Genomic DNA, 12,899 nt, shown 5'->3' with positions numbered 1-12,899 from the left:
CCCCCTGAAGGGGCGTAGGGACACTGGAGCTTGTGCAGATAGATGCGCAAGGCCCGGATCAAGGAAGGGTGAGCTTGGGGCTCTGAGGCACGTGGCCACAGGCCTAGGACTGGAGTTGTGGAGTCTCGGCAGGGGTGTGGCCGGTGGGTCCAGCACCTTCGTGGTGCCGTCCCTCTGGGGGCTTTGGGCCCATGCCTGTGCCTTAGGCCCCTCCTCAGAATCTTGGCCTTAAAAGCATCAAACGACGCCCAGGATGCCGAAGGAGCCAGTTATCACAGTGGCTAAAAAGCACATTTGTGATATGGTAAGGTGTGTGCTTTTTTCTGAACGCATCGATGATAACGTTGAGTGGCAGATTTAATCCCCACCATAATTTGGGGCCAGAGATGGATGTAAATGACGCTTGCAGAGGTCTGTAACACCAAGAGTGGGATATGAATACATCTGTGACTTTTCTGGGTAACGAAGTCCTAGGCGCTGCCGCTGACACCAGCGTTTGCTGCCTCAATTTACAGTGGAAGGAAACGGTACGTTTCAGCGGTGCCTGGTAGAAATAGTGATACTCTTCCCATCAAACACACGGCCCCGAGTTCCATCCCTGACATTCCGCCTGCTCCCGCCCGCCCTGCCAGGAGGAGCGGCGACACCAATAATGCCACAGTCAGTGATGGACGGTGACAAGTGGCACCATCACTGGTCTTTATGGGGGCTTTGCGCTGCGCCTCACGGCAGCTGTGTCTGCTCTTCCTGCTTCTTATCCTCACCACAGCCCTGCAGGGCAGGCACTAGTACGGTCCCCATTGTGCAGAGGAAGAAACGGAGGCACAGAGAAGTTAAATGACTCGCCCAAGGTCACACAGCTTGTAAGTGATGGTGTCAGGATATTAACCCAAGCCTGTCTGACCCCAGGACCTGTGGTCATTACTGAATCCTCTGTGTTCAGAGGGACATTCCCTGGGGCTGGGCTGGGCTCCGTGGATATGCAGCTGATTCTGTGTTTATCATCCCCATCCCTAGGCAGGCTAATGGATTCCAGACGGAGGCGATACGATTGTCCCCGTGCTGTGGATGGGCCAGCCTGGTGGGAGGGATTCCTCCAGCTCTGAACAGAGACCTGCACTGAACCTACTGCCACGATGCCAGTCGGGGTGGCGCCCCGGGGCCAAGGGAACAGGGGGGCAAAGGTGTGTCAGGACCCTATAGACCACCGGGGGACCGTGCACGTCCCTCAGACCAGTGGGTCCTCCTGGCCCCTGGCACTAGGCGAGGCTGTCCCCGAGGAGCTTCTGTGAGATTCAGGTCATCACAGAATGTTTATTAATCCCACAGACAGGATGGGGTCGGGCAGCTCCTCAGGGAATCTGGAGCTGAAGGAGCTGGGCATGGGAAGGAGTGAGGGGGCGGGTTCAGGACGGCTTTCTGGACCAGCCTCCAGGGCAGCTGAGAGCCCCAGAGTGGGGAGTCTCCCTCTCCCCTCAGCTCTGGGCTACTTTTTAAATGAATTAATGTGGCGGGGGGGGGGGACGCACAGAACCCTTGAAGGTGGTGTAAAGGCACAACGAACTCACAGAGAGCAGCTCACCTCCCTCCTGTCCCCTAACCTCCCAATTCTCTTCTTGGGAGCCAGTTTCTGGTGTCTTTCCAGAAGATTCTATCCAACACCCTAGGGTGTGTGTGTGTGTGTGTGTGTGTGTGTGTGTGTGTGTGTGTGTACGTATCCTGCTTAAATAAAATCCTAATGATGGCATTCAATCCCCTCTCTTCTGCATTGTGCTTTTTCACTCTTAAAGAATTTGCCTCATTAGATCCATTCCACAAATGTTTATTGAGCAGCTACTAAGTGCTGTCTTGTGGCCGACAGACCAGACCTCTGTCCTCATGGAGCCCAGTCCTTGCTCCGCACAGCTGTGTGCCCCCCGCCCCGGTGCCGTGGTGTCCTCCCCTCTCCAGGGAGCAGTGCAGAGCGGTGCTGCTACAGAGCGGGAACTTCTGAGGTACGTCTTGGTACCCGTGTGCAAGCACGTCGGTGGGATGAATTCCCAGCATCAAGGGAGGTGTCTTCTTCACTTGGCCAGCTGTGGCCAGATCGTGGTTGAAATGTCAGGGCCTGGACTGAGGCAGGGAGGTGACCCAGGCTGGAGGTGATGCCGATTCTGGTGGAGAGCGAGATACGGAAGCTGGAAGTGGGACGTGTTGGGGGAGGGGAGAAGCCCCCTCTGGCCTCAGGGAGCCCCCAGTTTGAGGGGTAGGCAGGCTTGGAGAGGGACAGTGATGTGATGTGGGAAGCCTGGGAGGCTGGGGTGCCCAGAGCAGGTGTGGGACCCAGCCGGGGAGGGCAGGGTACCAGGGAGGCCGCAGGAGCCCCCACTGTGCTGGGCGCGTCCGAGCACTGTCGCCGGGAGAGCTGCGTCCTCTGTCCACTCGTCCAGTGAATCCCCCGAGGGCCTCCCAAGCGCCAGGCACCGTACTCGGGCAGCACTGTACCCATTCTACAGCAGAGGAAACGGAGGCTTGGACGGGGAAGGCAGGAGCTGAGGCCCCAGAAACCCAGTCTCCTCCTTCCCCCCACTCCGCCCCCTGTCCCTGAGAAGAGCCCAGGCTGTGGGTGCTCCTTAAACAGGAGCTTCCACCCAGACTGACCCCTGGAACTGGACCTCAGGACACCAGGGAGCCTCGTCCACCCCATCGCTTTATTACATTTGCAAGATAACTTGAGTTAAAAAATGCTGCAGTGATAAATGCTTTCTGCACAGAGTTAAAGAACCAACAAAAGCGGCCCTGAAGCCCCCCTGTCCTGAGTGTGCGAACTACTCTCGTTACTCGGAGTGGAGGTTGAGCTCTGCTGAGGTGCCCAGCGGGGACCCACCAGGTGGGCCTGAGCCCAGAACACTCAGGAAGCAGGTGTAGACGTTTGCTTCCACACAGAAGTGAACGAGGGGCAAAGTCTCCAAACCTCCAGGGTTTTTGCTTTGCTGATGCAAATATATCTGTAGTTTTTCTTAACATGAATAGGATCATGTAATAGGCCCTATGCTGCCTCTTGATTCTTGGCGAGGGGCCGCGAGGAAGGGGAGTCAGGGTGTCTTGGCCAATTCACTCTCCGTTGTCAGGCCTTACAGACCTACTTTTATTTCGGAGTCAGGCCCAATTCAGAGAGCAGACCGAGGCAGCGGGCTCCAGCCCCGCCCCCTTGTAGGATGGAGGGGTGAGGGGCTGGTCCTGGGGACAGAGGCCCCATCCGTGGGGATCTCGATGGGCAGGCACAGGGAAGAGGCGGGCAGTGCGTACCTGGAGTGGAGGGGCTGGTAATTGGCTGGGTTATCCCAGTGGGGAGGCCTCCCTGGGGAAAGCTATTTTTAACTCTGAGAGCTGAAGCCACTTCCCTCTCTCCCTCTGTTGCCCTTTATTCCTGTCATCCTGGGGCCTGCAGGCCATCCCAGCCCCTCTGGAGGAGGGGAGAAGGTGAACGGGAAGGGCAGCAGGTGGCCTCACCTGCACCCAGTGCTTTACCCTCACGGTTCTGCCAAGGAAGAGGAAAGAGGTTTGGGAAGTTTGCGGGGCTTTGTGGAAGCCTTGCTGGTCTTCTTACATCCACCAGCAACCCCTGGAGGGCGTGGAGAGGAGTCTTAGAACCCACCTCAAAAATCTCTCAAGTTACAAAAGGGGTTATTGCCGTTGCAAAACTCGACGTTCAGGGATGGACCTAAAGGGCCCCATAGGCCGTGTCTGGAGTCTGTTTCTTGCACCCTCACCTCTGCTTTCCTCTGGGTGGGGGTCCTCTCAGGTGGGCTCAGCCCACTTTGGGGCAAAGGTGTTCCCAGCAGCCCCTGGGCGTAGAGTTCCTTTCCCAGCTGATCCAGCCAAAGTCTTAGGGCCGGTTCTCCTTGGCTGGCTTTGATCACATGTCCACACCCCCAACCAATCACAGTAAAGCTCACAGCCAGGCCTGGGTCACCTGCATCCTGGGCCGGCTGTGGTCCCAGCCATCCCTCCAGCAAGCAGATGGTAGAGGGCATGGGTAGGTGTGGGTAAGGTTCTCAGGAGAGGGGCTTAAACAGTGGGAGAATGTGGACCACTGATGCCCCCAAAGTGGCCCAGCCAGGACAGCACCTGCCCAACGCACAGAAGGTATTGGATCCAGCGGCCTTCACCCCGGTGCTGCCCCCTGGCCTCCAGAGAGCTGCAGCTCCAGGGGCGCGGGGAGGAGGCCGCGTGCTGAGCCTGTGCAGGAGGGAAGCGTCAGCCGGCCAGCTCCAGGCTGAGATCGATGCCGGCTTCCTGACGGGGTGGGCGGGACTCAGTGTCCTGTTTCCAGGGCTGCACTCCGTTCCTGAAGTTCTGCTCTCCTCAGATCGATGCCGTAGGGTCAGCCCGGGGCCTGCAGGTGCCTGGGGACCGGGGAGCGCAGGGCCGGGAGCTCGCAGGCTGTCACTTTCTTGACCTCTCCCTGCCATCAGGTCTCCGCGGCACCCCTGACAAAGGGCCTCGGCCTGCACACCTGTCATGTCTTCCCCAGGCAATCTCTTCCCACTGTTTTGGGGGCCCTGGGCTGTGAGCATGCTGGGCGGACTTTGCCCCTGCCCTCATACAGCTGACAGACCTTGGAGGAGACAGACAGTAAACGAGATGCCGAGATGCCGCAGAAAGTGGCCAGCTGGGAAGAAAGTAAAACGGGGGATGGGAGACTGTGTGCAGACCTCTCCAAGAGGGGCCCTGACCTGCCCCCGACGGAAGAACGGTCTGGGGAGAGAGCCCAGCAGCAGAACCAAGCTGGCTGGCCGGTGTGTTGGGAACAGGGGGGCTGAGGAGGGGGTGCACTGGAGCTTTGGTTCTCAGTCGTGCCCTGGGAGGCCATGAGCCCATTTTATGTTGCGAGGGTCTCCTGCTGAGGAAGGAGAAACCCGGGCAGGCTCCTGGGAGGAGGCAGCCCTCGGGGCTGTGGAGCTCGGAGGGGTCTTGGGGGCATCGAGGCAGCAGCCTGATGGGTGGGGTGCCCAGTTTTCACATTCAGTCAGTGGTTAATTTATGCTGGTGTCATCATATTAAGATACAAGTATTACAGGAGCCGGCACCTCTGAGCGTGTGGCCACTCAGACCAGTAAACTCCAGCCTGCGGGGGGGCCCCCTACCCACCCCACCCCTGCTCCTCATGGCTTTGTGGACTCGGGAGCAGTCTCCCGTCTCTGGGCCTCACATTCCTCAAATGAAGGAGTGGTTCCAGAGGGACCAGGGGCTCTTTGCCTCCTGGCCTGTGGCTCTGAGAATGCCCGGCTCAGCAAATGTTTTCTTAAACAGCTACTGTGTGCTCCGCCCAGGGCTGGGAGGGCCTGGGCCCCACCCTGGAGAGGAGGGGAGAATTTCAGGGTTCGGGAAAGCTGGGCACATTCGGAGGGTGCTGGGAAGGGCCGTTTGTAGCCAGAACTCCTGCTGTGTGCAGGACACCTACCTCCTCTGTCTCACTGGCTTCTCATGCGGTCCTGGGAGGGCCGGTATTTTGCGGAGAAGGAAGTGGGACCTCACAGGGAACATGTCCAAGGTCCCTCTACCGGCCCTGCTTGGCCTTCCTCCACACCACAGGGAGGTGTGATGCCCCCCACTGCTCTGGGCAGTGCCCTGGGAGGGCCGAGAGCCCTCTGCCCACAGACCGGAAGCCCTGGGCCCCTCTGTGCTCCAGTTCCTGCACTGGGACGAGGGCGAGTCCCCCCCCCTCCGGCCGCCCTCCCCCTGGGAAGCTGGTTCCCCTTGTTGTGCAGTCAGGGACTGTGTGTCCAGGGAACAGCGACTGCTGGCGGGGTGCGTTTAGGGTTAGGAATTGAGTTCCCACCCAGCTGGTAGGTCGGGAGGGAGGGGTGCAGAGCCTGGAGGCCAGCAGCCTAAGGAGTTAGGCTCACACCTCTGCGGCACCTTCTTTGCTGGGTGACCTTGGGGAGGATACTCGCTGTCTCTGTGAAATGGGTCTGATGATGGCTCTGGGGGAGGCTTGGGGCCCGGGGGGATGACCAGCTTGCCTCACGCTGGCCTTCTTGGTGAGCAGCTGGGTGAGGTCTCTGTGTGTGGGGGGTGTTCTGGGGCCGAGGAGGCCCTGGGTACACCCCCTTGTCCCAAGAGCTGCCAGAATCCTAGACCCAGTGTTGCCCCAAGGTACCCCTGTCCATTCCCCAGCTGAGACCATTTTCTGGAAGCGTCTCCCAGCTGAGGGGCATCCCGGCTCCTCTGGGGACCCTGGGTGGGGTCTCACAGGATGGGTGTCTTGGGGCCCCTTCCTCCTACGGTAGAACCGTGTCCTCTGGGAAACTGGGCAGGGGAGGGTGGGGAGCTGAGCCACTTCCCTCCGCGGTCCCTGTGAGAGGGAGAGGGAGGAAAAGTTCCCTGGGAGCTGGCCTCTGAGGAGGAGAAAACCAGGACACTGCCTACCAGTCGGGCAGGACAGGTTGGGGGCATGGGGCTGGAATCTACTGGGATGCCCCTTCTCTCTGCCGTAGCCCCTCGCAGCCGTCAAGGCAAGGGGCAGGGGCTCTCATACTGGGGACAGATATGCTCCCGAACTTGTGAAATAGGGCCACTGTCGTGGTGACGATGAAGTGTCTTCGAGAGCGAGCGCTTGGTCAGCGGCCGGCATCTACCCAGCCGTGAGCCTGCCAAGGCCGTCAGGTGTGCTCTGTCCTCAGTTCTCACTGCAGCTGCAGGACGAAGGCGAGGAAAGTGAGGCACGGAGAGGCGAGGGGATCTGCCTCTGCAGCTGGACAGAGGACATGGTGTGGCTCCAAGTCTGGACAGCCTGGGGTGAGTTTTCCGGGTGGCCTCGGCCAGGCCGAACCCACCAGCTGCCTGGGGCCGGGAGCCTGGGGCTGGTGGGGACTGCAGACCACTCTGTCTGAGCCGTCAGCGATCTGGGCGGCGGCCAGAAAGCCATCCTCCTCGGTTAGAATCCTGCAGCCAGTCTCCCTGCTGTGCAGACACATAATTATATTTCACATTAAAGGGGAAGCTGGAGGCTGAGGGGGCCAGAGAGCCCTTTGAGCCTTGTGTGCTGAGCACAAACCTGCCTCCTTGGCCGAAATCTGTGGCCCCAGAGCTGAGCAAGGGGTCGGCCTGGTGATAAAATGGGGTCTCCCTAGGCCAAGGCCCAGCTGGGCAGGTCTGTCTGCCGGGATGAAAGGCCTGGGCCCTGCCCAAGGCTGAGAGATCTGAGGCCCAGACAATAGGCCCCAGGAGGCTTGGAGGGCAGGGCTTGTGGGGACAGGCTGGGAAGAGGCAGAGGCAGGGGTGGCAAGAGAAGAGGGTCACATGGGGGTCAGGTCTGCAGAGAAAGCGGGCAGGGGGAGGAGCACAGAGAAAGCAGGAGAGGAAAAAGCCAAGCAGAGCGCCAGATGAGGAGAGAGATGCTATTAAAGAGGGGGAAACGCTTGTGTCCGAGTGTGCATGCCTGGGGTGCAACGGGAAAGGAGTCCATGGGAATGTACAAGCTGGGACCTGTGTGCACATGTGCCCTCCTGCAGCTGTCGCCCTTGCACGTGCATGTATGAGTGTGTATTGCACCTGCAACCATCATGCATGTCACGGCATGCATTTTGCATGTGTGGATCCAGATGCCTGAGCTTGTGTACTCGGCTGTGTGCACACGTGTGTGTGCAAGATTTCCTTTCCTGTGTGTGCGCTCGCCATGCACCTGTGTGGGTCTCTGGGCGGACATGCCTCCGTGTGTGTGTGTGTGTGCACGCGCGCGCGCGCTCCAGTGCGCAAGTGGCTGGCCGTGTGTCTGTGTGTGGAGGGGGGCCGGGGCCGGGGACGCCGGGCCAGGCCTGGGCTGGGTGGGCGGGGGCAGCGGCGGCACGGCGCGGGGCGGGCGTTCTCTCCGCGGAGAGTTAGAGTTGTTGCCGAGCTGGGTTCTGGTGACAGCCGGGCGCGGAGCTGGGTGCGCGCCGAGCCTCAGCTTCCCGCCGCCTCCTCGCCCTCCATTGCGCTCTCCCCGCCTTCTCCGGGCCTTGCCGCTGCCACCGCCTTCCCGGGAACGGCAGCCGAGGGCGAGGGCGAGTAGCCGGAGGGGCCGGAGCGGGCGTGGAGACGCGGGGCGCCTGGGCGTGGGGGAGCGCGCCCGGCCCAGCCCGGGATCAGATAACAGCCGGCGGGGGAGGGGGTGGGTCGGCCGCACGCGCCGCGGGACGGAGGGACGGACGCCAGCCGCGCCGACCGGAGCGTGCGCCCCGCGACTGGGGGCGCCGTCCAGGCGCGCGCCCCCGCCCCGCGACCGGACCGGGGCGATTGGCGCCCCGCACAGACGCTCCCCTCAGCATGGAGCGCCCCCGGGGGCTGCCCTGAGGCGGCGGCGGCGATGCAGGCAGCGCGGCGGCTGCCGGGGCCAGGAACGGCCGCCCGGAGCTCGGAGGACGCGGAGCGCGCCGCGCCCGGGGCACTGACCGAGGTAAGCGCCGGGGGACCCGGCTCCAGCTCCTCGCGGGCCCCCTTCCCGGCCGAGCGAGCACGAGGAGGTGCAGCAATTGGGAAGGTGGGGCGGCGGGGTCTGTTCGACCTCTCGTTTTCTGCTTTTTTTTTTTTTTTTCTTCCCCCTCCCTGGTGAGCGTTAGCAGGAAATGCTGACTGCGAGCTTTTCTCCTCTGCCATGTCTCCAGCCACCGCCGCCAGGGAACTTTGCTCCTTGCTAACCTTCGTCTTGGGGGCGCTCCGGGAAACTTTGAGGCGCCCTCGGCCCCCCTCTGAACGCCTCGCACGAGGGGGCTCGGGAGGGAGCGTGGGGAGGCGCTTCCGCAGGCGGTGTCAGTCTTACGAGTGACCTTCCCCGGAGACCCCCCGACCGGGGCGCGGACTACGGGCGGCCCGGCAAATGCCCCCAGGCCCAAGGGCTGCGGGTCCTTGGAGTCGTCGGTCTTTCCCACCTCCTGCGCTCTGTTGGAGTAAAGATATTCTGGAAACGGTGTGGTCCTCTGGCACTCGAGGGCGCCAGCCGAGGAGTCCAGCCGCACCTTTTTTCGCTTGTACAAGTCGGCCTTGATCGCTCAGGGGTGGTCGCTCGGCTGAGAGGCCCCGCGGGTTTCAGGGCCGGGGTCCCCTCACAGTGCTGACGTCTGCTCTGGTTGTCCTGGGGCGCGGGGAGGGGCGCGGGGCGGGGAACCAGCGGCAACTGGGTGGGGAGTTCCTGCGGGGCTTCGCATGGGATTTGAGGCCCCAGTGGGTGTCTGTGCTGCCTGTTCCGGTGGAGTGTGCACATGTCATGTGAACATTTTTAAAACCTGTGTTCAGGACTGGAGGTCACAGGAAAGTGTCTCTTTGGAGGTGGTCTTTGGTTCTGGGAGGTTCTCCTGCCTCCCCGCGGCCTGGATCTGCTGAGACCGGGGCCACCCTGCTCCCCGTTTCCCCAGCAGCTCTTCATCCGGGAGCCCTGCACTGCCTGGGACCTTTGCTCCGTCCTTCTCTGCTCCCCGTGCCCAGGACGGACCCTGGAATAAAGTGCTGGGGACCTCCAGCCCCCCATATCCGCGTCGCGGAGCCCGGGTTCGCAGGCTCCGTCTCCGGGGAGCGCAGAGGCGCCCACACGCCGCTGAAATCAGCAGCCGCCTCCTCGAAGGTGCGAACCCAGAAGGCGGTAGCCTCCAGCCTACCCCTCGCCCGCTCCCTAGGTGCCGAGGACGGCCAGGCCCCGGGCTGCCGCCCCATTCGGACCTCAGCCTCTGCCTGTGCTCCTCTGCAGCCCCTCATCGCAGGTCTCCGCCCTGGACCGCCACCGCGTGGCTGGAGAGCGCCAGGGAGGGGAGAGCCCGAGGAGCGGTGGGGGCGTGTGGGTCTCTTTGCGGCCAGCTCCTCCCCCCGTTGTGAGAAGAGCGCCCTCAGCGCGCGCTGGGACCCCCAGAGAAACTCCTCAGCGTGATCCGCCCCTCAGCCTTCTGGCGGCCCCTCCCCTCCAGGTAGGGGGCCGGGTGTCGGCAGCTCCAGGAGGGGGCCTCGGAAGGGCTCCAGTCATGTGGGCCCCAGACCCCTGAGGGAGAGCAGGGCGCTTGGGCGCCCCCGGGGACAAGAAGGGGCCTCCAGCGTGCTGGACAACAGGGGAGGGCCCTCCTCTACGGGTGTGCCGCTGAGCGCATGTACTGGGCACTCTATAGATGCTGGGTGTTGGCACTCACCTGGCAGACCCGAATTTCCAGTCCCGGACGCCCTCCTTGTGCCCCCCTCTCCAGATGAGGGCACAGCAGAGCCCCCTCCCAGCCCTGAAGGGGAGGGACCTTCCCTCGGCCAAAGGGGCAGAGCCTAAGTTTGTCGGCCTATCCCTGGACGCCCCTCCCAAGCCCAGTTGCCGTGTCAGACCCCCGTCAGGCTTCAGGTTGCTTAGGAGGCGACCCCTCCTCGAGGTGTGTGCCTGGTGGAAGGACGTTCAGTGAACTGTGCTGTGCTGTGAGGAAAAGGTGCCCAGAGAGGGGCAGGATCTTGCCCAAAGCCACACAGCAAGCCAGGGCTTTGAGCGGAAGCCTCCACCTAGCTCTCTCCAGGCCAGAGGGCCGCCCTGCCAGGCTTCCTGCCCCAGGGCCATGGTGTCCCTCCTCTCAAGTCTGCCCAGGGCAGGACAAGGTAGCACTGGTGGCCCCGAGGCAGTGAAGTAATAGTGACAGCGGTGGTAACAGTAACAACACTAACGGTGACAGCGGCGCCCTGCAGTTATGCAGCACTGGGACCGGCTCTGCCTGCGGGCAGGCCTCTGGCCTGGCGAGGCCTCCGGTGCCCTGGGCCACGGCTGGCAGCACCGGGCCCGGCACCAGGAGGCCTCGGCACAGCGTCTAGGGTGGAAGCAACTGCATCGTCACTCCCAGCAACCTCTGTGGCCCTTGTCTGGCTCCAGGCCGGAGGCTGCTGGAGCCCGCTCGGGGCCCACCTGGCGTCCACTCTCGGTCGGGCTCACTGCTCCCAGCTCGGGCTGGGCCGTCCCTCCGGCAGGTGCAACTGGTGCCTGCTGCTGGGTCCCCGCCGGGGCTCTTGCTGTGCGTGACGCCTGGGCACACCTGCCCCTGCCCTGGGGCTGCAGGTGGAGCCCTGTCTCGGGCTGGCATGGAGGAGAGGCTGGGAGAGAGGCAGCTCGTGGGCAGCAAGAGGGGTAGAGGCTGGCTGGCCACTCGGAAGGTGTGCGACATGTGGGCTCGGTCCACGGGATGGCTGCTCCAGGGGAGTTGGCAGTGTGGCAGGGAGGCAGCCAGGGGAAGGCCAGCGATGAAAGAAAGCCAGGCTGAAACTGGGCCGCAGGCAGGGCAGGAGGCCCGGAGGCTTCAGAGGAGCCGTGGGGCTGGGGCTGGGGGTGGGGCTGGCCAGGCAGGAGGGTTTTCCAGAGGATCTGGGGCCGAGGGCAGAACTGGAGCCCTCGCTGGGCACTGGCTGAGGGCCCAGCACTCTGCCGGCTGATTTAATTTCCTAATGGTCTGCTAGTGCAGAGGATGGCAGTAGCTCCGTGAGGCCAGGGAGGCTCTGGGAGAGACTGGAACGCGGCTCGGACCCAGAGCCCGCCTTCCTGCATCCCACAGACAGCCTGCGCAGAATGCATCCGTGTGCCCCACTGTCTGTGGGGGCTGCCCCCCTACCCGCCCAGGGCTGGTCCCCTACGGGCCCTGGTGCCTGCCTGCCATCCCAGATTCCAGGTTGCTGTGTCCTCGGGACCTGGTTAAGGCCTGGCGTGTAGTAGGTGCTCAGTAAATAATTGGCGGGTCTGTGTCTGGGCTGTTTTCTCTGTGGCTGAGGCCTCACTGGAGGCTGTGGTGGGGCTGTGAGCTCCTGGGGTGGAGGCCCTGTGGCCCGCTGCTCAGCTGTGGCCCCAGTGCAGTGTCTGGCATACAGAAGGTGCCTAATAAATGGGTGTTGAGTAAATGGAGACCTGGCCCTTGACCTGGCCGCTTGTCTCATTCTTTAGGGGGAGACTTGAGGGCAGACAGCTAGGGTGAGCGAGGCCGGGGGTCTGACTGTGGCCCAGTCACTTCTCTTGGGTCTCAGTTTATCATCTGTGAAGTGGGATCAGAGCGCCAGGTGGGGAGGCTTCTGAGAGCACCCAGGATGGGAGAGTGGAAATGTGAACCTCTGCGTGTGCCTTTGGGGGAGTCTCAACAGAAATGGGGTGCGGAAAGGCGGGGCCCTATGGAGGAGGGCATGTGAGCCTCTGCGACGCCAGAGCCTTGGTATCCGCCATCCAGTCCAGCCTTCCCTTGGACAGGGGGGAAACTGAGGCCCAGAGAGGGTAGGCGAGGGTTCTATGGGAGAAGAGGGCCTCCCCCTCCTAGTGTGTCAGCTCTACCCCCTCCCCAACCCACTTCCTCCTCTCACCCCACCGATGTTCTGCATCTCGAGGCTTCCTGCCCAGCTGCTGAAGTAGCAGCTGCAAAGGCCGCGTGAGGCTGTGGGCGCCCTGGGGACCCTGGTCCAGCCCCTGACTAGCCTTCAGCCCTGCGGCGCCAGCCACGTTTCCCTTGGCGTGGCCTCTAGGGTCTTGGGGTCTGGACCCTCCTCACCCTGGTCCGCCGGGCCCGCAGCTTGGCCCTGTTGCCGCCTGCACTCCCCTCTTCCGCCCAGGCCGCCGGCCTCCCGCCCGCGGTGCCTCCTCGGCCTGGGCCTTTGCCCCGTGCCCCCAGCTGCCCTCGCCGGAGCTCCACGGGGCCCTCCCTCACTGCTCTCAGCTCTTGCCCAGACGCCGCCTACTCCCCGCGCCTCTCCCGGCTCCCTGGGCAACACGGCAGCCTCCCTTCCCCGCGCCTTCTCGGCTTTCTTCTCCGTGGAACTTAGCGCAGTCTGCCACGTTGTGTTTTCTCTTGTTTGTTGTCGGTCTCCCTTGGGTGCAGGGCAGGCCCTGTCTCCTGAGCTCCCCTCTGGGGCGGAGCCGGGCCCCCTGCAGCTCGCCTGGGGCTGTGGCCCCACGT

At 62.9% G+C, this 12,899-nt stretch overlaps 1 protein-coding gene across 2 annotated transcripts in view; it reads left to right on the top strand.

Moving 5' to 3' along the window:
- The first annotated feature begins 8,155 nt into the window (after positions 1–8,155).
- KCNJ12 (potassium inwardly rectifying channel subfamily J member 12) overlaps positions 8,156–12,899 on the top strand; it is a 36,863-nt gene continuing 32,119 nt past the window's right edge. The window contains exons 1-2 of one of the 2 annotated variants that reach the window (XM_060132861.1): positions 9,409–9,583; positions 9,707–9,920. The gene's annotated coding sequence lies outside the window, so the exon portion shown is untranslated. Of the gene's footprint in view, positions 8,423–9,408; positions 9,584–9,706; positions 9,921–12,899 lie in introns of those variants that run through there. The other variant, XM_060132858.1, reaches the window with a different exon arrangement.

The sequence above is a fragment of the Lagenorhynchus albirostris genome, chromosome 20 (assembly GCF_949774975.1).
Source record: "Lagenorhynchus albirostris chromosome 20, mLagAlb1.1, whole genome shotgun sequence".
Classification (NCBI taxonomy): domain Eukaryota; kingdom Metazoa; phylum Chordata; class Mammalia; order Artiodactyla; family Delphinidae; genus Lagenorhynchus; species Lagenorhynchus albirostris.
The sequence above is the reverse complement of the archived record's forward strand: the minus strand, read 5'-3'. Positions and strand labels throughout refer to the sequence as shown.